Source organism: Megalobrama amblycephala, linkage group LG19 (genome assembly GCF_018812025.1).
Source record: "Megalobrama amblycephala isolate DHTTF-2021 linkage group LG19, ASM1881202v1, whole genome shotgun sequence".
In the NCBI taxonomy this organism is placed as follows: Eukaryota; Metazoa; Chordata; class Actinopteri; order Cypriniformes; family Xenocyprididae; genus Megalobrama; species Megalobrama amblycephala.
The window spans coordinates 33,110,709-33,130,051 of record NC_063062.1 but is presented as its reverse complement, the minus strand read 5'-3'; positions in this window follow the sequence as shown (position 1 = coordinate 33,130,051).

Here is a 19,343-nt window from a genome sequence, read left to right as displayed (position 1 = left end):
GCGGTTCAAATCAAAATCCCTCCTAAAGGGAATCCCAAAGTCTATAAAGTCTTTGGCTTGAATGCTTCATGCTTGCACATGTCTAGGTGCTAGCAGGGTGCTAGCAGCTTTTAGTCGAGGTAAAGGGTTTTAACTCGTAGGGTATACGCGTAGGGTTTCTATAGAGCTAGATTCGGCTACGCGTGATTCGTTGTTTGCACAACAGTCTGTGATGTGGGTGTGCTGCTATCAGACTTTCAGAGGTGTCTGCTCTACACGCTCTGTTGTCATGCGTTGCCAGGAGACCAATGCCAGCCCGCAACACGATCAGAATGGAGCAGAATTCTAACCGCGTTGCAAGCCCGCATTAAGAACTCCAGTGTGGTCACGCATAACTCACAAATCACAACAGCACATCACTTCACAGACAGTGGTGATTGCTAGTTAGCTACGCTAGAATTTACACCACAGGTTCGTTGCGTGTGTTTCATATGTGCGGTCCCGCGCATGAATATGAATACAGTGACGGAACGAACAGTAAAAAGGCCTTTAATCGGTGACTGGGGAGTCTCGCCCAGAACACCATTACAAACGCTGTAGTGAGATTTCTTCGTCACACAGGTAAATTTATGCTGCTTAATCTGGAATTCCGTCATCAGAAAAAGGCTTATGCATTTACAGCTGAAAGTGGAGATTTCTTCGCCCAGATTCAGGTTAGTTTATTTGTTCGTGCTGCTAATCTGAGATTCCATCGTCAGAAAGACTTATGCATTTAAAGCTGAAAGTGGGGGTTTCTACGCCCAAATTCAGGTTAATTACTTTCAATACCCTTTTGTACGCGCTACTAATCTGCGATTCCGTCGTCAGAAAAGTTTTACGCTCATTTAGCAACTGAAATTATGATTTCTTCGATAATTTCAGGTTAGCTTCTTCATACAATTTAAACATGCCTTATAGCATCGAGGAACGTTCTGCCGTTCAAGAGAATGTGCATTGAAGCCCCCAGTTTGTGCATGTATAAGATGTTAACAAAAATGATGCCAAAACACATAATTGATTACTGGTCCATCTGCAAACAATTGCTTAAAATGATGCCCGCATTCTCCACCAAATATGTAGCGAAAATTAACTCAAAGGGGAAATATTAATAATTATTCATAAGTCATTATGATTATTAATTATGATTAATTATGAATATGCAAATCCGTTAATCAGATTAACTGGACGTAGCTACATTAAAATTAACATTACAATCTGTTAACCTGTTCGTCCAGTGAACGCTCAGTGTTGATTGTTTATTAATTCTAAGAAATGTCAATTTCCAAGTTATGGAAAAATAATATTTCTTATTGTACTGTACTACTCACGTAGTCCGGATCTATCACTTAAGAGGCAATTCATTAGCAGACGGAGTCAGAACCAAACGTGTATTGTGCACAATCTTTATTAACTAACTCACAAACACATAACTAAACTAACAAACACATAACATAACATACATAAAGGGTCACACACACACACACACACACGCAAGTCAGAATGAGTAATGATAGTGTTGAACCGGAAGAGATGCTGTTACTAGAGCTACATGAAATGTCAAAGGCAATCTGGAAAGGACTCATCAGTTTCTTTTAGCAATAGCAAAGGTAAAGTCTTTACAAATCAATACTAAATCGCTGTTTAGCATTAAAATGTACGATACTTGCAAGATGCCTTTAGGCTGAAGAGCGTCGGATCTGCAGGTTGAGGATAACTCTTGAAGTTATCATCTGAAGTTGTTGCCAGTCTGTTGGGTGATGAGCACATGGCTGGGTGTTGTAGGCCAGGGGCCTACCAGCCTTGCGGCCGGGCCTAGAGAGGCCGGCCGCAAGGAGATTTGTTCGGTCCAGAAGCAAGGAAGAAGAAGAGAGGGAGTGGCACTGTTCGCTGGTTTTTAACCTCTGGTCAAAGTCACACCTCTCAGTTGTTGACCGGACCAATGAAGATGTTGTAATTCTGGGTGGCAACACCCCTCCTGTCAGGGCTTTTACAACCCAGAAAGATTAACAAGCTGAGTTCTTGAATCAGAACTATTAAGTATTCTTTTAATACTGATGTGTTGCACAGGTATGGATGTACCGCATACACAAACATTTAAATCTTCCCGCTACGAACGTATAGACACTAAACATGGCATGATTGAAGTTACCGTGCAGGTCATAACATTTAACAATCATCAAACATGTAAATACAATGAGTACAATACAACATCAGTAATAATGGATACCATTTCCTGAGAAGGAATCATTTATAGCACAGTCTGTCTATACATTAATGCCATAGAGTCTGTGTTCTGTGTGGAAAATGAAGGGAAGATGCAGATTTTCTGTGTCTCTACTCTGTTCTCCATGCGGCAACCACATTCCTCAGCGCAATAAACTTGTAACTGAAAACTTCCTGGGGGATGGGGACAGACTCCAGAGTGAGCTTAAAACTATTGGTTAACTAACCAATAATTGTGTCTGATTTGCCTCAGTCATTACAGTTGTTTGTCGTCACATAATGGGTACAGGAGGCTCGGAGTTCGATTTTACCTATATATGAATGTATAGTATTTTTCTATACTACTGTAATATTTATATGAGTTAGATTTGGTACATTAATATGGTCAAAACGACATTGTACTTCAACAAAAATACTTTACAGCTCCCTTTATCAGTCCATTCAAATGTTTCAAATACATAGCCACAATATACATTATGGTGCGATAAACCAAAAATAAATAAATAAACTAACGTTAAACAAAGGGCGCAGCTTGCGCAATCTATCCTCCTTGACTGTCTCATTAAGATGACGCAGAAGTGCGTTCCAAAAAAGGAGTGAATGGTGAAGGGTGTAGGACCTCTACACCCTTCATCCCTTCAAAGCTCTCACTCCGGAGGGTAAACCCTTTGAAGGGATTAGGGCATAGGGATGAGCCCCTCCGAATGGAACGCAGGGCCTGACGTAATCTGACCTGGCCACGAACCGTTGCCATGACGATGAGGCAAGTCCCCGGCAAAGACAGCTGTTTGATCGCGCCCGCGCCTCACGCACACACAACAAAGCACTGGAAACGTGACATCGCAGCTTGTTCGTTATAAAAAAATAAAATACAGTTTAAAAAAAAAAAAACATATAAAAGGAACAATAGTCCGTAGTGCAATCCGTGCCATTCAGCAAGAGCACTGCTCCACTTCACTGAAAGAGAGGTATAACACCATGAGAGCAACGCAGGTTTACCTTCAGTTTCGTTTTATATTAATTAGTTTTGGCTTGTTTAGCTACATGGTTGTATATGACTATGGGTCACATAAATAAAAAGGGTCGCGCTAAAAAAAGTTTAAAAACCGGTGTATACGCTAATTTATTCAAACATCTCTCTACCGAACTACCTATCTTAATTTGCGGAGGACGAAGAGAAAGCACCCGTTTGATAGCCTAAATGAGCCAGTAGTGGAGAAATAATAACTTTTAAGAAATAATCTTTTTCGAGTAACGACCCCCAGCACTGTCGTTCTTGCTGGAGTGTGATGTGATTTGTGATATGACGTGATTTGTGACGTGCAGGTGCGCTGGATCGCTTACAACCCAATAGGGTGTCAGAATGGTATATGTTTATTCTCATCCAACCACAATCAAATCCAGATGGCGCGATTTATCTGGATAGTTGTTTTTTTTTTTTTTTTTTTTCAAGCCGGAATGAAAACAAGCCGAAATGAAATAGGAGTAACGAGGCTATTTTTAAAATGTAAGGAGTAGAAAGTACAGATAATTGCGTGAAAATGTAAGGAGTAGAAGTAAAAAGTTGTCTGAAAAATAATTACTCCAGTAAAGTATAGATACCCGAAATTTCTACTTAAGTAAGGTAACGAAGTATTTGTACTTCGTTACTTGACACCTCTGATTAAGTTAGACCAACAAGTTATTTTTTTGAGTGTGAGACCAAGGACCTGCGCCTTGACACGACCACAACGCAACCCTGAAGTATCAGCAGAGATCGAGTCGACTAGATCATCCATTGTGAAGACATCATCAACACGACAGCCAGTGCCACAGTTCCTCAACAAACAGACCATAATGGCGTGATGAATACGATCCTCAATTAGACATGACCACAACGCAGCCCTGAAGTATCAGCAGAGATCGAGTCGACTAGATCATCCACTGTGAAGGCCTCATTGACACGACAGCCAGTAGCACAGTTCCTCAACAAACCGTCTATACCGGCGTGATGAATACGATCCTCAACTGGATGGAACTGAAATAAATACTTTGAATGTTGCGATCCTATCAGATTTATGATAGCAACCTGATTCGTAACAAAGCACTGTTCGCCAGAGGAGAACTGGCCCCCCGACTAAGCCTGGTTTCTCCCAAGGTTTTTTTTTTCCTCCATTTTAACACCTATTTGCCACCTGATGTCACCTGTTGGAGTTTGGGTTCCTTGCCGCTGTCGCCTTTGGTTTGCTCTGTTGGGGACACTTGACATTTGACTTGACATTTGATATTCAACAGTATTCTTGACATTTATTCAACAGTGCTTTGAACTGCCTGCATTGACACTATTCTTGAAGAGCTGCTGTGCAGCAAAAATTATGTACCAGTTATCAATGTAAAGCTGCTTTGATACAATCTGCATTGTAAAAAGCGCTATATAAATAAAGGTGACTTGACTTGACTTGACTGGAGTACGCAGGGCACACGATCGTTAGAGGAATATGTGAAGGAATATTTGGACATTGCTTACTTCTCTGATCTGCCTGACTGTGCACTGATTGACTTTTTCTGTGATTGCGTCAACCAACCTCTCCAGAATGAATTAAGACGAGAGGGACCTTGTTCATCACTTAGCAGCTTTATGGACTATGCTTTGTTGTCTGTTGGCTCTCCGTTTACTGTGGGTGTCGCGGAGGAATGCAACACCTCGTCTAGTCATGTAATGGCTGCCGTGCCAGAGGACACTCACAAAATGGCGGCTACCATAATAACAACACCAAGTCAAGTCAGTACTGCGTATCCTGAATCAAGTCAAGTCACAGTCAATCTCTGTGAGCCAAGCCACGTCTCCGCTGATCGCCCAGAGCAAAGTCAAGTCACTGCTGATCTTCAGGAGCAAAGTCAAGTCACCGCTGAATGCCCAGAATCTCATCACGTCTTCGCTGATCTTCCTGAGCCAAGTCAAGTCCCCATTGATCGTCTAGAATCACGTCACGTTTCTGGGTCTGTCCGGGAGCGAAGAGGGTTGCGTTCCAGTGTGGCTGATCCACCGCTGACTTCAACACGAGCGGCTGGCATTCCTAAGCCTCCGCCGGCCACTTCGCACTCAAGCCCGCCGGCCGCTTCGCTCTCAAGCCCGCCGTCCGCTCCGCACACAAGCCAGTCGGCCGCTTCGCTCTCAAGCCAGTCGGCCGCTTCGCTCTCAAGCTCTTTGGTTGCAACGGACTCTAGTTAGCCGGTTGCAATGCACTCTAGTTGCAATGCACTCGAGTTCACTGGTTGCAACGCACTCGAGTTCGCCGATTGCAACGTACTCAAGCTCTCTGGATGCGTTGGACAAGATGGCAATTTCGCCAGTGCCCATGGGCAAGATGGCCGCCCCTTCAGTGTCAGTGAACAAAGGGGTTGTTCCAGCCGTTGAGTCCGCTCCAGAGCCGGCTCCAGCCAGTGAGTCCGCTCAGCCCGTGAGCTCGCTGCAGTGTCCACAGAAGAGGTGAACACAGAGCCACTGCCTCATCCACGTAAGAGGAGGAGGAGGAGGAAGAAGGCTTCTTTCATTCTGCAAGGCTCAGAGGCCTTCCCAGAGCCCGTTGTGGGCCTGGAGACCACTCCAGAGGTCTTTCTTGCTCCGCCCAAGCATCTTGCCCTGCCGGCATCACCTAAGCTGCTTGCCCTGCCGGTGTCACCTAAGCGTCTTGCCCTGCCGGCGCCGCTCAAGCGTCTTGCCCTGCCGGCGCCACCCAAGCGTCTTGCCCTGCCGGCGCCGCCCAAGCGTCTTGCCCTGCCGGCGCCGCTCAAGCGTCTTGCCCTGCCGGCGCCACCCGATCCCCTTGTCCACGAACCCGCCACGAACTCCATTGAATTCTCCAAGAACTTTTTTTGGGGGGGGCATAGACCTGAGGGTGGGGAATTTATGGGTGGGGAGCCTACGGGTGGGGACCCTGCACGGCCGTGGCCAGCAACTGCCTCTGAGCTGCTATGGCCGTCTATGGACTATAACTCCCTATAGCCATTTATGGACTCTGACCCACCGTGGTCATCTACAGACTCTGTTTTGTCAGGGCCGGCCACTGCACCTGATCTGCCGTGGTTGCCCAAGCCACCTGACCTATCGTGGTTGCCCAAGCCACCTGACCTGCCGTGGTTGCCCGAACCACCTAACCTGCCGTGGCTGCCTGAGCCACCTGACCTGCCGTGGCTGCCCAAGCCACCTGACCTGCCGTGTCTGCCCGAGACACGTGACCTGCTGTATCTGCCCAAGCCACCTGACCTGCCGTGGTTGCCTGAACCACCTGACCAGCCGTGTCTGCCCAAGCCACCTGACCTGCTGTGGTTGCCTGAACCACCTGACCAGCCGTGGCTGCCCAGGCCACCTGACACGCCGTGGATTCCTGGCACTACTGACCTGCCCTGGCTGCCCACGGCAACTGACCCGCCATGGCCACCCGTGGCACCTGACCCTCCGTGGCTGCCCGAGTTCCTGGATCTGCATTGGGGACCCCGTTCCTGTCTGCATGCAGGTCTCCAATGCACCCACCCCCCTCCCTAGCTGTTCCTTTTACGCCGCGAGGACACGCCTTCCGGGAGGGGGGCGTTATGTTATGATCACCATCTGTTCCTGTCTCTTCCCGGACAACATTCCCCATCATCCTCTCTGCCAGGCACATTCACACACTCCACACTAATCACCACACCCAGCTGCAGCTCATTACCAGGACTATAAAGGACTTTCACTCACACCACCTCACCGCGAAGTCTTGTTTCCCCAGTGTGCAATTCTAAGCGTTATCTCTCTGTCTTCTTGTTTGTTACTGTTCTTGCCTGATTCCTGTTTACGACCCATTGCTGCCTGCCTCGATCCTTTGCCTGTACCCTGACTACGACTCTGCCTGTTCCTCACTGTTCCTGTTTGTTCCTGTTTTGACCCTGCCTGTACGACCACGCTCACTTTTAATAAAAGCTCTGCATTTGGATCCCTATCTGAGTCTCCCATCGTTACACATGTTATTAGTTAAAAACACTATTGAGTGTATTGCCGAACCATTAACCATTAACCATTAACATTCATTAATTCAATCAGTCTTTTAAAACGGTTGTATTCCCAAATAATATGAAAATGGCAAAAATTATACCAATTTTCAAAAGTGGAGACCGTCATTTATTTTGTAATTATAGGCATATTTCACTGCGATCTCAATTTTCTAAGATATTAGAAAAACTTTTTGTTAAAAGAATGGATAATTTTATAGAAAAATATAATTTACTGCAGGAGGAACAATATGGTTTTAGGGCAGGCAGACCTACCTCAATGGCAGTAATGCAATTAGTTGATGATATTGCTTCTTCAATAGAAAATAAAAAATATGCAGTGGGTGTTTTTGTTGATTTAAAAAAAGCTTTTGACACTATTAATCATAAAATATTACTGAATAAGTTGGAAAGGTATGGCTTTAGAGCGGCCGCTTATTCTTGGTTAGAGAGTTATCTTGACAATCGGTACCAGTATGTACACTTTAATAATAACTCTGAATTGTGTAGGGTGACGTGGGGTGCCCCAGGGGTCTCTGATAGGTCCTAAATTGTTTATTTTATATATAAATGAGCTTTGTAAAGTGTCTGATTTGCTAAAGTGTGTCTTATATGCGGACGACATAACTTTATACTGTTCTGGTGAGAATTTGCACCAGCTTCTCACAAATGTATCGAGAGAACTATTTCAAATTAAACATCAAATTAAATGTGGTTTGATGCAAACAAACCATCTTTAAATATTACCAAAACCAAATATATTATATTTGGTAATCGACAAATACATAATATTACAAACTTAAAGACTGATGATGTGGTTTTGGAAAGAGTAATGGAAATAAAATGTATTGGAGTAATAATAGATCATAAATTATCCTGGAAACCGCACATAACACATGTACTGTCAAAAATGTCAAGAACCATTGCTATATTACATAAAATTAAGTATTTCCTAAACATATTTACATTGTATATTTTGTATTGTTCTCTCTTAGTACCATATATGACCTATTGTATTGAAATTTGGGGGTATAGCTATAAGTCAAATACAAAATCTATATTTACTTTGCAAAAAAAAAAAAGCAATTAGGATTGTTAATTATTCCTTGTTTAATGAATCAACTAAACTCATATTTCTTAAAGTTAAAGCACTAAAATTTTACGACTTAGTCTTAACACAGCTTTGTTCATGTACAAAGTTAAAAAACAAATTATGCCAGCAAATATATTGTGTTTGTTTGAAATTAAGGAAGGTAAATATGATTTAAGAGGAAAGGATATGTTTAAAAAAACAGTGGTCAGAACTAATGTAAAAAATAATTGTATTTCTGTTCAAAGGGTCGATTTGTGGAACGGTCTAACTGACAACCTTAAGAGAAGTAACACTATTTTTCAGTGTAAAAAAAATTTCACATCCAAAATATATATGAATTATAAGATTGAAGCTTAAGTTGTGAATGGTAATGTGTAAAAAAAATTTTTTAATTGTAATGATGGAATTGCATATCTAATATTAGTTGGAGGGTATGTGACGCTGTAATAAGGGTATGTGTAATAAGCCATGGCTTCAGCCTACACCTTTTCGGTTGATTCTGTTTATATTTTTATGCTTAGGTAAGTAAATCATACATTCATATGTTATGCAACTGAAATAAACAATTTTTCATTCATTCATTCATTCATTCAGGTTCAGACAAAATGTTAGTAATGTTTGTATTTGCAAAACATGATTATTTTCCACCCTCATTCTGACCATCTCTCAGAATATAATTGCACAATGCTCCTTGTCACCTGACTGCTGGGAGGGCAACGGAAGTGAAAAGTACCTGTTAATTTGTTGTTATAGAGCCAGTCAGGTGCCAATGTCTACCATAGTGTGACATCATAATGTAGAGGAAGTGAAAAAAAAAACGAGTCATTTCGGCAGTTTAATTTCAACAAGTGCTCTTTATGCAGAGGAATTTCTGAGGTCTAAAACTTACAGTATTTTTTTATAGTACAGTGACCTTGTAATGTTTTGGTGGAGGTGGAATGAAGGCATACAGCAGAAGGAGTGAGAATCCAAATGCAGTTTAATAATAGTTATAATCCAAGGCCTTAGTCCATACCAGGCAGAGGGTCAAGCACATTTAATCAGTCCGTACATACACTCCATGAACTGCAGACAGGAACAAGGAATCCACAACTCAGGAATAACAAAAAGAACACCAGAACTGCTCAAAATGCCAACAGAAAACAACAACCAAAACCAACAAGACTTCATAAAGAATACAGGGCAAAAGGCACTTAATTAGACAGGGTAATAAATGAAAACAAGACACAGCTGAAACAGGTTAACTAATAATGAGCAGAGGATTCTGGGAAATTAAGTCCGGGAATAACAGAGTCTTTGGAAACAGTGAGGGACGAGGCTGCTCTCTGCTGGTACTTAAGGGTACCACAGCTGACAGATGTAACATCCCCTCCTCGAAGTAGCAGCTTCCAGACGCTCCAACACAGAAGAACTGGTGGGAGGTGGAACGGAGGCGGATCTGGGGGCGGGAAAGTTAGCTAATGTAGACAAGGCAATATTAAAAAGGAAGTACAAGATCTGAACTGACCTCAGGAGTAGGCTTTGTGTTAGGTTCGTGGACAGGCTCAGGTTCAGAGTGCATAGACTCATTGACAGGAACAGCCTCTCAGGAACAGCCTCGTATACTTGAACAGGCTCAGAAACAGACTCAGGAACAGATTCATAGATTCGAACAGCCTCAGGAACAGACATAGCCTCAGGAACAGACTTAGACTTATAGACTTGAACAGGCTCAGAGACAGGCTCAGCAATGACTTCATGAACTACAGTAAGCTCGGGAGAGGATTCATGGACTGGAGCGGGCTCTAGAATGACCTCATGGCCTGGAACAAACTGGAAATAATTCATGGACTGGAGCATGCTCTGGAATTAATTCATGGACTGGAGCATGCTCTAGAGCTGGTGCAGCTGTCTTGTTTAAAGCCACTTTTTAAAGTGTCGCCCAAACACACCAAAATGCCACTGCCATGACTGGGAGCATAGAGGAAAATGGGATGATCTCAGGAACCAGAGAAGCGTCAGCAGAAATATTCAACGGTAACGGTTTTGGTACATCAGCTGTTCTGACCATTCTCAGAAGTGGATCTGCCAAATTAGCTATCAAGCCCCAATGTGGATAGGAGGCCTTGGCATCCTCAATTGCTGCGTCAACGACACCAGGAAACACAGTGATGGTGTCCGTGATGGCTGAAGACTGAAAGGTTTCATCCTTACCAACTGGAGGCTTTAAATTGGCAATCCTGATCAACGAAGACTCAGACATGACTGCGCTGATGGCTGGCATCTGTCACATAAACAACAATTCTTATTTAATATATATTATTGATTAAACCTTACAACAGATATAATCTCATGTGACTGCAATTGCTATGTACATATTAATCATCATAAAACTATGTCTGATTAAAACTGAGGGAGAACCTTAGTCTATGTGTTAGTCATGGTAATGAAAGTGTTAGGGTGTACTCACACTAGGTGCTCTGAACCGTGCCAGAGCGCGTTTAACCCTCAAAGCCCGGTTCGTTTGACAAGTGTGAGTGCTCCGTTCCGTGCCCTGGCATGGTTCGTTTAGCCGGCCCTGGCCCGCTTGGAAGAGGTGGGCCAGAGCGTGGTTCAGTTGGGCTTGAGCGCGGTTTGCATGCAGTGTGAGCGCAAACCGTGCCTGAGCATGGAACAGCTACTACTTTTGTGTGCGCTACTGTCATCAATACAACGGCAAACATCTTTATTACTACTATGATAGTACACTTATCAATTCATGTTATTCTAGTGTATTTGGGGAGAGGGGAGGGGGGGCAATCACGCTCGGGCTCGGTTCAAGGCAACCGTGCCTAGTAAGTACACCCTTAATGTGAACAATGAGCCTGGTCCTCTCTCCTTGCAAGGGTGTCAAAGTCTGGAGTGATCTTTGATGTTGAGATCCTCAGGATAGCTGACAGGTGGCTATTTGTACAATTTGATCTGCGCTGGGATTTGTTGTAGTTCATGACTGAGTAGGTTTGTTCACACACATATGTGGATCCAAATAAAACAAGCATTCTTTGTGCAAGCGTTTTTATGTTTGGGAATATTTTTTTTCATCCAGTGAGGCGTAAAAATGGTTAACTGGTGATGTCTGAAACTCCTCCTTCAATCAATTGAAACCATAGAATATCTTCTTTTATTTGTATACACTCAGAGTAAAAACAAAATGTTGTGCTTTTTGTAAAATAAAGAAAACTAACATGATGCGTGATTTCTCCTCTCCCTCTGAACGAAGTCCAATCTGATAGTTCTCAGAAAATGAACTGTAACTTAGTGAATACTAATCACAGAAAAATTACACTTATGTCTAAAAAAACGTTAAGATGTCAGGTTTTAAATCATGTAAGTCAAATCGAAAACAAACCTTCTGTGTTTATGTAATCTGTATGAAAAGAGAGCCATGTCAGAAGTCCGTGATTCAGCTCATTATCCGCTAATGCGGCCACGGCCACGCCCACGGAGCGAGCACTATTCAGACGCAAATTCAGAGGCAATATATAGCGCTATTCAGACACAAATTCAGTCAATACATGCATTCATCGTCTCAATCGTGTATTTATTGTCTTGAAAAGTGTTTATCTGGATGTAAAAGTCATGGTTAGGGAGCTCTAGAAGACATGCAGTTAGTTCCTGTTTTCTTTTCTTCTATAGATGAATTTTAGATGAGTTTTTGTTTCTTCAGCGCCCTCCGGCTGCAGTATGAATTGGAAACTCCATTCATGGAATAGCCTCTTCTTCTTTTAGATGAATTTGTGGACTAAAAATGCACAGAGAGCGCCCTCTGACTTCAAGTATGAATTGAAAACACCAGCGCTCATAGTAATGACAATGAATATTAAATAAATATAACTCCTCTGTATAGAAAATTGACATAAGCATATGAGAATCCAATATTTCTCCAAATGTGCATGCTTTTAAACTAAAAGCCTATATTCAGACTCTTTGCATCACAGAAATACATTATATTTTAAAGTATAATATAAAACCATTACTTTATATTGTAATAATATTTTTCTGTATGTTTCATATAGCATGATGAGCTTGAGACATCACAGAAGGTTTTTTTCACAGCCTACCTGACTGAAATGCCTCATTAATATGCAAGTCATTTCAGCTCATTACTATGAAATTCTTTTGTCTTCTCAGGTGAGAATGGCCCATTATTCAGTGGTGATTCACGCCTCCACGCATACTGTGTTTCTTGGCAAAAAGTGTCTTACAAAAACTAAATCAATATATTGTTTTATATGAAGGAGTAGGCAGCATAATTTTTACATAATTTTGAAGCAAAAACTCTAGTCTACAACCTCCAATACCCTAAAGTATTGTAAACACAGATTTACTATACTTTTTTTGGCCTTATTTCAGTGACTTAAGTTTTTTTGTTTTTTCAATAACCATGCATAAATGTTATTCCTTCAAAAACACAAACATGTACATACATGTTCCTCACATATTATTGTAGCCTAGTTTGTGCTGAATACAGTGTAATGACACTTTTTCCATTAATATGTTTATGAACAACTGAAAAAAGCACAAATGTCAGGGCATGTCAAAACTTCTCCAGGCCCCAAATCAGCCTCAGACTCCAGAGGGTTAATTCAGGGAAGTCGACAGTTTTACCAACCGCATCGAGAAACGTTGCTATCTCACCTTTTAGTTCCCAGACACAGTGAAACACATTGCCTAGACTTAGCTAGCGCACATTTAAATGGTACAAGAGGTCATGGTGCTCTGCCTCCATTTCGTTAAGGAGCTGAATAAACTGCCGATGGTTAGGTGCTCTTGCCCGTAAAAAAAAGTTGACAAGCTTCAAAACAACTTTGACAACATTTTCTAGCTTCAACACACTTTTACACAAGGCTTCCTGATGTATAATATAGTGAAGAAATATCAGTTCTTAGCAGTCCAGTGATTTTACTGGTTAGATTTGGCGATCCATCTGTTGTGACTCTTGTCAGCTTTGTCCACGGCAGGCTATTTTTTTCCATGCAGACGGACACAATGTCATACAAATCCATGCCATTGGTCATTCCCATCATTGATTCCATCCCGAGGAGTTCCTCTGTTATTTTGAAATTTTTGTTTATTCCTCTGACAAAAATTAAAAGTTGAGCAGTGTCTCTGATGTCAGTACATTCATCACTTTTTTTAATGTAAGTACTTTTTTAGTTCCGAGAGCAGCTCCTCGGCAATCACTTCTATGCACCTGGTAATTGTTTTCCGCGATAAGCTAATTTTCTCAAACTGACTTTTAGAACCAGGACAAAGTATGTCAGCAGTCTCCACCATACAGTATTTCACAAAATCCCCATCCGAAAAAGGCTTGCTGTGCTTTATAATTTTATGTGCCAGTACATAACTAGCTTTCGTTACAGATTCTTGAATGAAGCACTGTCATATTTTTTTTCACATTTTTGAGAATGCAATACACAAAACACACACTCACAGTCACACAGGTTTGTTTTTTTGAATTGTGGAGACATTCCATAGGCATAATGGTTTTTATACTGTTCAAACCGTATTTTCTATCCCCCTACACTATACACTTATAAGTCTTTTGAAAAATGGGGACATGGGGTAATGTTCTCATAAGTCACCCTCTCCTTGTAATACCTATGTCATACCCATGTCATTATACAAATTTGTGTCCTGATATGTCACAAAAACGTGCACAAACACATACACACACACACATACCTGTCACGATCACCATCTGTTCCTGTTCACTCCGGACTCCATTTCCCAATATCCTCCCTGTCAATCACATGCACTCATTTCACCTATCACCTGTTGCCACATACAGCCATGCACACTCCACACTGATCATCACACCCAACTGATACTCATTACCAGGACTATAAAGGACTCACACACACACCACCTCGGGGCTAAGTCTTGATTACCCAATGTGTCATTTCTAAGCGTTATTCCTTGTCTGCCTGTCCTGTGTTACCGTTCCTGCCTGTTGTCTGTTTCACGATCCTGTGCTGCCTACCTCTGACCCTTGCTTTGTTTACCGACCTGTGAATGTTATCTGCCCGTTCTGACCTCTGCCTGTACCTGGATTACGATTCTGTCTACCCTCTGCTGTTCCTGTTTGCCCCTGGTTTACCCTGCTTGTACGACGACGCTTATCTTTAATAAACGCTGCAAATGGATCCCTGTCAGAGTGATGATTCGTTACACATACCTATCTTCGTAAATCTAATTTTGACTGTTAAAGTTTTTTGAATTCAAAAATTTCACACCTGCTCAAAAGCATTTTATAAATTCATGATTAATATTGCATTGCATAATGTGTGCTTATACAAACTGACAACCACAAGTGAATCAATTATTTAATATGAACTAAAATTATTTTTTGTTTGAAATTTCAAGTAGGCTAGATTTACATACTACGACTAACCTGACAGTCGTTTAGACAGGTTTTGTAATGACAACTAGTCTAAAATTAAGAAACCCTTAGAAAACAGTAAAAACATTGGGTTTACATGTGATTCATTTAAAATAATTTATTATTCCAATATACAATGATACTAAATCCCACAGAAAAAAAGGGTTTCGATTTGTAACGTGCTGTCTTTGCATTTGATCATTGCACATTATAAACAAGAAACATTTGCTGAATAAACATTAGCCAATACAAACATATTTATAGCAAACAGTTGACAATGAATATACAGGACCAAAAGGAGCAAAATGTATTGAGTATTCAAGAATATCAAGTAAAAGTTAGTCCGACATATAATGAGGGGTTGTGTTAACTGTAAAGCGTCCGTCATTTATTGAATCTTAAAAACATAGATGGATAATTCAAAATGCTTTCCGACAGAAAAATAACACAAGAAAGAACAAATTTTAAGCACATAAAAATTATTACTTTTTTCATTAGAGTAATAATAAAGAAGCTGTCCTACATTCATTAGTCTCACTGTGTTGTGGTTGGAAAACTGCAACATCACCAAAAAAAAAAAAAGAGAGAGAGAGAGAGAAATTAATAAATGTACAGGTACTAGAAAAGTATCGGTACTCGTGCTTGGTCCTTAAAAAATGGTATCGGTGCATTCCTAATATATATATTATATATATATATGAGCAATATCACACTCGTAGCCGTGCGATATGGCTGTATATCAGCACGTAGGTAATTGCCGTAGGTAATCACAGCGTGCTGATATACAGCCATATCGCACGGCTACGAGTGTGATATTGCGTTTATACAACAGTTCGATGGCACGAGTGTGTAAATAAATAAGAACAACAACGGAGTGTCTTTAAAACCCTCTTTTGTGCAGCACTACTTCCTTCCGCCACGGATTCAAATCTCAGGTTGTCAGTTGGAGCAATATCACACTCGTAGCCGTGCGATATGGCTGTATATCAGCACGTAGGTAATTGCCGTAGGTAATCACAGCGTGCTGATATACAGCCATATCGCACGGCTACGAGTGTGATATTGCGTTTATACAACAGTTCGATGGCACGAGTGTGTAAATAAATAAGAACAACAACGGAGTGTCTTTAAAACCCTCTTTTGTGCAGCACTACTTCCTTCCGCCACGGATTCAAATCTCAGGTTGTCAGTTGGACCAAGCCTCCGTTACTAATTCTAAAACGTCACTTTAGAACTAGTAACGAAGGAACGTTGAGTCGCTTCATTGAAACACATTGAATTTTGTACAGTATTAGAGAGAGAGAGAGAGAGTAGGCTATTACCTGTGTCTGATATACTGCATTACATTCATTCTTCAAGTCGATGTCCATAATATTATATCCTTTATACAAGTCCGTTTGAATGTCCGCTGAGGAAAGCGATCTTTGTCTTTTTTACAGCTTTGGGAATTTTCCATAGCATCCATTACACCACAGCGCTAAAACAACTTCCTTTTGCAAAAGTTCCTTTCAATTTAAAAGTCTCTTGTGCTTCACTGACTCATTCTCTTGTAAAGTGTTGCCGCCATCTAATGGCGTATTAATGTAATGTTCACTCAATCCATATTACTTAATGGACATATTTATATAAAATAATATTTATTGAACAACAAATAAGCACAATTGTACAGTTCAGTCAAATATAACCCACTATTTAAAAAAAAAAAAAAAAAAAAAAAGGTCATATGTGCTATATAAAGATGTAACGTAACGTTTATTATTATCAAATTTAATATAGCACAATTCGACTTGCTCTGGAACAAATAATAGATTAATAAGACCAAAGATTGCCCGTTTTGTGTACTCAAATTGAATTATGTCTCGTGTTTAACCACTATAAGAGCCAGCGGCAAATCCCCGAGGCACTGGCTGAGATGAAGCTGTTCTCGGCGGTTACAGAAGCACTGAACGGCCGCTGACGAACTCGAGATCGCATCTCCAAAAACGTCAAAACAAATTGTAAAATAGGCGCTGTTATTAAATATGAGTCACATATTTCAGATCTAAACAACTACATTCTCGCCTAAAAAACTATTAAAACTACAGTTCGTGGTACAAGAAGTAGTATTTGTAAAATTACGGTTGATTTGATCGGCCGCCATGACGGTCACTTCAAGCGGAGTGATACAAACGGTGAAAAGGCAGTAGGAGTGCTGTTATCACTGAAATATCGCATGGCTATCAGCCAATCAGATTCGAGAACCAGACAGAACTGTTGTATAAATATATATATATATATATATATATATATATATATATATATATATATATATGTGACTGTGTGTGTGTGTAGATGGAATAGATTCACTCAGAGATCAGGTGGATGGTCACTCAGGGTTTCTTTACTGTATTTGCGACAAGAAGACTGGGAAAACAGCACCAAAAGGCTTATCAGCAAACAGCATATAGCACATCGATGTCGCATTTAACGTCAGCAGGACGAGCTATTAGACTCTGATTATATACATTTTCTCAAATTGAGCGTGAACATATAGTGGAAAAATTCTTAAAGCATACATCCATGAAAATAAAATATAAATCACGAATACAGACAATTCACATTAATACAGTGAAAATATAAACTCAAGTAACCATCATTTTACATATTTTATATAAATGAAATGAGGATAGAAGAACGCAGCCCTTAGATGGCGCAGTCACACAGCAGAGAGCACGTGCGAGACGACACAGCACATGTGCTAAAAGCTAACATTCTGTCACGATCACCTGTGAGAGTGCCCTTCAGCCACTAGAGGGCACTCCTTCCCGGACTCTCGGTTTCACCCATTTCATGGACTACATTTCCCATAACACACTCCCCGGACTAATCACTATTCATCATTGCACCCAGCTGTTGTATATTTTGTCATTAGTGTCTGTGTATTTAATCTGAGTTGTTTCTGTCTGTTCTTGTGGTTCATTGTTGATTGTCACCCTCCTGTTTGGTTCTCCGGTTTTCGTGTTTCTGTTTCTTGTTTTATGTTTGGACTGTTGTTTATGGATTCTGACCCCTGCCTGTATCTTGGACTACGTTTTTGGAATTGCCCTTATTAAATATTTGCTGCTATTGGATCTACCTTCTGTCTTTCTTCGTGCCGTGACACATTCAGCTGGGGCTAATATTTTAACATAGAACATGACAAAAACTCGAATAAAACACATACCTGGGAAAACAGCACCAAAAGGCTCATCAGCAAACAGCATATAGCACATCGATGTCGCATACAACGTCTTAAATGAAATAAACAGTAGTTTGAAGATTACAATCAGGCCAATTAACACACTCTTCATCGTATAGTCACAAATAACACAACTAGGACTTGATAGACAAAATGAGTAACCTTTTGTGTGGTTTATAATTCAAACTTGGGCCTGAAAAAGATCCAGACTTAATTTATTAAGACGGAGCAAACATTTATGCGACTTACCAGCAGGACGAGCTATTAGACTCTGATTATATCAGACTACAGCAATATCATGTGCACTAACGCGAGTGACGTAACAGCCAATGGCGAGTTTCCCAATTTAAGCTGAATTTAACTAACATTATTTTTAAACTCTGTTACATATATATATATATATATATATATATATATATATATATATATATATATATATATATATATATATATATATATTAGGGATGCACCGAAATGAAAATTCTTGGTCGAAACCGAAAACCGAAAAAGAGGGAACCAAGGCCGAAAACCGAAACACTGAAAGAAATTATGCCAATTATTAGTACCATTGCATTTATGGCTATGACTGTGTACTAACTTTACTAAAATCAAGGCATTGCAATTGCATAAATTAATTAAAGTTTCAAAGAATAAATCAATTACAAATTATGCAAATATTCATTTAGCACATTGCAACAATGCACAGTATAAAATAAAATTCAAACTAAAATGTTTAACTTGACCCCACTCATGTGTACATTAAATAATAATGTCCAGTACATTATTATTTAATGTACACATGAGTGGGGTCAAGTTATTGTTATGACCACAGACGGTGCACGTGTGCATACCAAACACGTCTTTCCACGCTCATGGGCAAAGGAGTTTCTTTGAAAGGCTCGCGCGCAAGACTGAGCGGAATGCGGGAAATGAAGTATACCAGGGCTCTAAATTGTAATGGACTGGAGCTCATGGTTCCCATCGAGAAAAATGGGAACGCGGGGACACCGCGATGCGACCGGCACTTTCACTTTCGCGATCAAAGTGCATGCCACTGATAAGCTTTGTAAATGCAGTATTACAGTATATATCAATTAAATGCACAGGTCTCCTCTCGTGCGTCCTCCCCACTGTGTCGCCGGTCGAGGCAATACCTTTCGTTTTGCTAGATATCTCTTTTATAGATGCCATCAATGCTTTTAACTTTCTAGATGTAATTACCGAAATCAAAACAAGCCAGCTCGCGCGTCAACCTGAGAGATCAGCCTCCTTATCTTAAAGTGTCAAATTTCTAGGTTTCTAAATGGACAGTTTGGCTTGATTGACAAACGCTAACGTTGGGCCGCGATTTATATTCCATCGACCTGTCCTAAAACGTTAGCACGCTG